Raw genomic sequence first — 6,950 nt, forward strand, 5'->3', positions numbered from 1 at the left:
ACGGCTCTTTTTTCAAGAAGAACTCTTGTCAGAACTATGGCTTGCCCACGGTCATCCAGCCAGGTGCAAGTGGAGGAGTGGGGAATCAAACCCGGTTCTCCCAGATTAGAGTCCGCGCACTTAACCACAACACCAAACTGGCATTAGGAAATTTCCTTGGCTACCCAGATACGGAGATGAGCAAGGAATTTCTATTTGATTCCAATCCTCAGCTCTCTCTGATTTGGGCCAGGTTTCTGGTCAATAGCTTATAGAATTCGTAAGGATCAAGTGAAGGACTGAAGCAGACGAAATAGGAAGCCCGTTGGATGAATTTCATTTTATTTGTCTCTAATGTAATCTATAAGTATTTATATGTGGTTTAACCAAAGAGTCCCAGATAAGGCTGATATGAGTGCAGATTGATTTATAAATATTTTATGAATGAACCCTAGAGATTTTAAACTGTTTTAACTGAATTGTGCTGGTGATGCACCAGATAAAAACTGACCGACTAACTGCCGCCCATCCCCTTGAGAGTTTGCCCGCCTTTCTACACAACTTGGTATTCTTACATTCTTCTTTACAATGCTTGGCTCTCTCTTCTCTTGACAATTAGGTCCAACCCCATTCTACCATCTGCCGGCCCCTAGAAGACCAGTGAGCCTCATCCAGCCCACCGTGTGTAACGAGGAAGAAGGAGGTGCAAAGAAGACACAGCACCATAACGGGGTTGGAAGACTAGAGCTCCAGATGACTCGATCCAGTGAGGAAATCCCCTCCGCCTCCCAAATTCTTCTTTCTCATCTTCCTCCCCTTCACTCCCATCTTCCTCTCGCACCTTCTGAAACCTCTAAGTATTATCGGTTGACACCTCTGATAACTTTGACGCCATCGTTTCAGAGAAGGTAGCCGTGTCCGTCTGCACAAGAAGAACCAGATTCATGTCCAGTGGGCACCTTGGAGACCAGCAAGATTTTGGGAGTAGGAGCTTTCCAAAGTCAAAGATGCTAATTTCATAGAATCATAGAATGTTAGAGTTGGGAGGGACCTTGCAGGTCATCTAGTCCAACCCCCTGCACTCTGCAGGAGCATAGCTGAAAGATAGCCCTACGCAGGGCTATTTTGGGGCAGGAACGCACAGGAACGGCGTTCCAGCTGGCTTCTGAGTTGGCCACACCCAGCAGGAACTCATTAGCATAATAGGCCACACTTAACAGCAGACACTCATTAGGATTGGCTACATTGGGGTGTGTGGCCTAACATGCAAAGAAGTTCCTGCTACAAAAAAAGCCCTGGGTTTTGACAACAAAGTAAACAGAATAAGAAGCAAAAGGTGGGTGTGGTTGGATGACCACACTTCTGGTAACATGTGGGGTGTGGCCTAATATCCTAATGAGCTGTGCTGTCAGGGATGTGGCCTAATATGCTAATAGGTCTCTGCTGTTGGATGTGGCCTATTATGCTAATGAGTTCCTGCCCTACAACATACCCGAAAGATGGTCGTCCAGGCTTCGCTTGAAAACATCCAGTGAAGGAGCATCCACCACCTCCTGAGGCAGACTGTTCCACTGCTCAACCACTCTGACAGTTAGGACGTTTCTCCTGATATTTAGCCGGTAACGACTCCCTTGTCATTTCCATCCATTAGATCTAGTCTTGCAATCCGGAGCAAGAGAGAATAGATCCACTCCATCTTCTACTTGACAGCCCTTCAAACACTTGAAGACTGCAATCATGTCCCCTCTAAGCCTTCTCTTGCCCAGGCTAAACATACCCAACTCTTTCAGCCTTCCCCCATAAGACTTGGATTCCAACCCTCTCGCCATCCTGGTTGCCCTCTTCTGGACATGCTCGAGCTTGTCAACACCCTTCCTAAAATGTGGTGCCCAAAAGTGGACACAGGACTCCAGGGGAGGCCTGACCATAGCAGAACAGAGTGGAACTACCACCTCCCTTGATCTGGACACAAGGCTTCTGCACTTAAGCATTTCTCCTGTACTATAATCAAACTGATTCCCCTTTGTCTTATACTTCTGCATCCTGACTCCTGCATTGTAATACCCTTCTCACCTTCCGAATGGGATTTAAGGTCTCAGGGATCTCCATTCTGACTTGTATCTGATGAAGGGAGCAATGTCTCTTGATAGCTCATACTCCACCAAAATCTAGATGGTCTGCCAGAGGACGTAGTGATGGCCACAAGCACAGACAGCTTTAAAAGGGAATTCATGTAAGATAGGTCTATCAGTATCTACTAGCCATGGTGGCTGAGGGGAACCTCCACATTCAGAGGCACTAATCCTCTGGATCCCAGAGTCAGGAGGCAATGTCAGGGGAAGGCCTTGGCCTCTATGCCCTGTTGTTGGCCCTCCAGAGGAACTGGTTGGCTACTGTGTGAGACAGTATGCTGGACTGGATGGACCACTGGTCTGATCCAGCAAGGCTCTTCTTATGTTCTTAGGAAGGCCTCGGCCTCTGTGCCCTGTTGTTGGCCCTCTACAGGAACTGGTTGGCCATTGTGTGAGACAGGATGCTTGACTGGATGGACCACTGGTCTGATCCAGTAGAGCTCTTCTGATGTTCTTATGTTTTTATGTCTCTAAGGTGCTTCTGGACTCGAATCCAGAACTCGTATCCCCGTATTTCCCCATCAGTATTCTTTCTTTCCCAGAATGTGCTATTTGAATGGGAGGAAGGGTGGCTAAGCCCAGCTTTGGAAGGCAGCAGACGTATTAAAATAAAACTTTTATTCTGAACACTTCCACGTACACGGCTGAGTCTGGTGGTTGCGTCCGGTGGTCGGAGAGCGAGGGCGAATGCACATCGGACCACGTCTGGATCGGGAGGTTTGTTTGAACCACTGGCCGTGCACGACAGAGGCCGATGAGAAAAGCGGGGAGGGTCTTGCACTTTTTTAACACTCACAATTTGCTAGGATCGCAGAAGGGGATCCGGGAGCCGGATTAGGAAGCCGGGGCTCATAGAGTGGCACAACACGGACAGCAGCTGTACAATTGGGGCAGGATCCGGTTGCAGGCGTGATGACGGGCAGTTGGAGGGACTTCGCTTCTGTGATCAATTCCATTGCTTTGGAAAGAAGCTCAAATCCACACGTCAGTCCATTTGAATCCTCTCCTTCTTCCGAGGACCTCAGAATCCCCCCCTCCATTTCATCCTCACAACAACCCTGTGAGGTAGGTTAGGCTGGCAGAGAATGACAGGCTTAAAGATACCCAGTTTGCATCTCGATTTATATTACTCTGTAAGGGAGGAGCCATGGTATAGGGGCAGAACATCTGTTTAGCATGCAGAAGGTCCCAGGTTCAGTCCCCGGCGTCTCCAGTTGAAAGGGTCCAGTTGTAGGCAGTGTTCCCTCTAAGCTGAGTTAGTGTGAGCTAGCTCACAGTTTTTTAGCCTCTGGCTCACACATTTCTGTCTTGGCTCAGGAAGGATGGCTCCAAAGCAAACTAATTTATGGAGTAGCCGGATCTCTGGCTCACAACTTTAATGCCAGTAGCTCACAAAGTAGAATTGTTGCTCACAAGACTCCATGGCTTAGAGGGAACATTGTAGGTGATGTGAAAGACCTCTGCCTGAGACCCTGGACAGCTGTGGGGAGGAGCCATGGCTCAGTGGCCAGGGCCTCTGCTTGGCAGCCAGGAGGTCCCAGGTTCAATCCCCAGCATCTCCAGTTATATGGAGCAGGTAGAAGATTATGTGAAAAACCTCTGCCTGAGACCCTGGAGAGCAGCTGCCAGTCTGAGTAGACCAGACTAATAATTGAATAATAATTATCGTATGGCATTGTGCGTAGTATAGCCAGGAGAGCTGAAGATTGCCTGGCAGCCTTAAGTTCTAGCTCTTTCGGCAGCAAGGTAGACTTATTTTTGGGGCTGAGAGAGTTCTGAGAGAGCTGTGACTGACCCAGGGTCACCCAGCTGGCCTCATGTGGAGGAGGAAGAGGAAGAAGAGGAGGGGGAGTGGGAGGAGATTGGATTTATACCCCACCCTTCACTCGGCGTCTCAGAGCGGCTTACAATCTCCTTTCCCTTCCCCCTCCCCACAACAGACACCCTGTGAGGTTAGGTGGGGCTGAGAGAGCTCTCTCGAAAACTGCCCCTGAGAGAACTTGTGACTGGACCAAGGTCGCCCAGCAGCTGCATGGGGAGCAGTGGGGAATCAAACCCGGTTCTCTCAGATTAGAGTCTGCTGCTCTTAGCCACTACACCAAACTGGATCGCAGAGACTGAACGTGATGGACTCATGGTCTGATTCAGCCAGAGGCCGCTCCGTGTGTGTGAGAGGACTCTGACCGCTGGGCCTGCGTATTTACCAACGCAGGGAATCACTGGGTAGTTTTGACACTGGTTTTGCAGGTTTACCTTGGCAAGAAAGTATGGCTATTCTGGTTGAGGGTATTAGTGACTTTGGCTATCTGTGAACCTTCGCATGAACACCACTGGAGTAAATAATTTAGGCAATATGGGCAGATGGTCGACATAGCTCAAAACTGCTGGTTGTGCCCGTCTTCATTCCCTTATGCCTTCCCCTTTACTGTCCCCCCCTTCCCCTGATTCAGACTAGGGATTCCCAAGGGCACCACGACACCTGCCGACACCTTTTCCGGTGCCATCAAGTCTCCTGATTGGCCGTTGGGAATTTGAGTAGCTGGCCAGGTTTTTACAAACATTACTATGTAGGGCTGCCACATCTTCACAGGATCCCTGCCGCGGGGGACAGCGATATGCGTTGCACCGCCGTCGCCAGGATGTGACGCTACGCGTCGCTCTGGCAACGGGGCTGTTTGGAGTCCTGTTGCCAGAGCCGTTGCCAGAGCGACGCGTAGCATCACATCCTGGCGACGGCGGTGCAACGCATATCGCTGTCCCCCGCGGCAGGGGTCCTGTGAAGACGTGCAGATCCCCCGCCGCGGCTTGGCCACCCTATTCCTATGGAAAGAGCTGCCAATGCGGCCCAAAGGTCTTCTCTGTGAGACTGAAAGGAAGCTGTGGCAGCCATTTTGTGGCTGGCTCCGCCTCCTGCAGCAGCCGTTTCGTGGCAGCCATTTTGTGGCTGTCTCCGCCTCCTGCGGCAGCCGTTTCGTGGCAGCCATTTTGTGGCTGTCTCCGCCTCCTGCGGCAGCCATTTTGTGACTGTCTCCGCCTCCTGCGGCAGCCGTTTCTCGGTAGCCATTTTGTGGCTGCACCCACCACGCCATGTTGGAATTGCAGAGGTGCCCCCAGGCCGGGGACCCCTGCTTTATTATTTCAACTCTTTTGGGTGTATGTCAGTCAGTAAAGACCTGGATACCTCCGTGACACTGGATAAGTACATAAATAAAAAGCGTCATGGAAGTTCTGGCCCAAAAATGTTCCTGTTTCGTCACTGGGACAAAAGCTTCAGACACAGATAACCTTCTGAACGGGTCATTCTAGGATTGCCAGTCTCCAGGTGGGACCTGGGGATCCCCCAGCATTACAACCGGTCTCCAGCCTACAGAGATCGGTTGCCCTCAGGCCTGTAGCTACAGTGGGGCTATTCGGGGCTCCCTTACTTAAAGGCCCCCTTACTTAAAGGCACAGCCCCCCCCGGAATTTGTCCTCAAAATGCTTTTAAAATCTTTCTTTTTACAATTTTTTTTTTAAGGCGCACGCTCCTTGAAACCCCCTTAAAAATTTCAACCCCCGAAAATAAAACCCTAGCGATTGGCCTGGTTCCTCGGGAGAAAATGGCTGCTTTGGAGGGCAGGCCCTGTGACATTATCCCATGCTCGGTTCTCTTCCTCCCCAACCCCTGCCCCCCCAAATCTCCAGGAATTTGAGCTCTGGTCCAGGGATGCCAGCCTCCAGGTGGGACCAGGGGATCCCCTGAAATTACAGCTCATCTCCAGACGACAGAGATCAGTTCCCCTGGAGGAAAAGGGATGCTTTGGAGGGTGGACTCTATGGTATCGTACCCCACTGAGGTCCCTGTCCTCCCCGGGCTCCACCCCCAAATCTCCAGGAGTTTTCCAGCCTGGAGATGGCAACCCTACCCTCTGTCAGTGTTCAGGGGGGGGGCTGGCAGCTCTGTCTCTGGAGGAAACCCTTGTACCTGGCTCAAGTTCAGGACACCCCCCCTTCTCCCCTCCCCCCCGCCCCACCAACTGCACCGCCACAAGAAGAAATGTTGGACTTGACAATGAGAAGCCAGCTCCTCCCCTTTCCCCAGGCCCCGCCCCCTCATTTGCCTATATTCTGCAGCAGGATTTTGTTGCTCCGCGCCTTCTGGGCCAGTCTCTCCTCCCGCGACATCTCCAGGAACTCGCGCAGGAGGTGGAAGGTCAAGTCCAGGGAGTTGGGGCGCCCCTCACGCCTCTTGGAGGAGGGGGCCGAGCGACCGGCTCTCTGCTGCCGGGGGAAGGAGGCGACAGCCCCCGGTGGCTTGCAGGACTGGAGGGGCCTCTGACTCGGGAGGAGTTGGTCCGCGGGGCTGGCCGGAGGTATCGAGGGCTCGTCCCCCCACTCCCAGGGGCTGGGCCCGGCACCCCACTTGGAGCCGCTGAAAGGGGTGAAGTGAGGCGGGGCCGGCCGTGGCCACTCCAAGGGGAAGCAGCACTTGGGTGGGAGGAAGAGCAAGATGAGGAACAAGGCGGCCGAAATCACCCTGACCATCATGGTCTCTTCGGTACCTAGAAGGAGGACACGGAATTGGAGTTATTTCCCAGCCCTGGAAGAATAACCTTCTGCCCCCCCCCCCGGGAGGACAGCCTCCAGGTGGGACCCGGGCAGGGGTCATCTCGTAGAAAAAGAGGTGCAGGAGCTGCTTAGCATAACTCATTAGCATAATTCATTAGCATAACTTATTTGCATATGCCACACCCCCTGACATCACCGGAAGTGTGTCAGAAGGCAACACCCACCACTCAGGCTCCACTGGACTGTTTTGGATTGCTAGCTATTGGGGGGGGGGATGCACAGATCTGTCCT

This window comes from Gekko japonicus, unplaced genomic scaffold (genome assembly GCF_001447785.1).
Source record: "Gekko japonicus isolate JY-2015 unplaced genomic scaffold, Gekko_japonicus_V1.1 scaffold2977, whole genome shotgun sequence".
NCBI classification, from domain to species: domain Eukaryota; kingdom Metazoa; phylum Chordata; class Lepidosauria; order Squamata; family Gekkonidae; genus Gekko; species Gekko japonicus.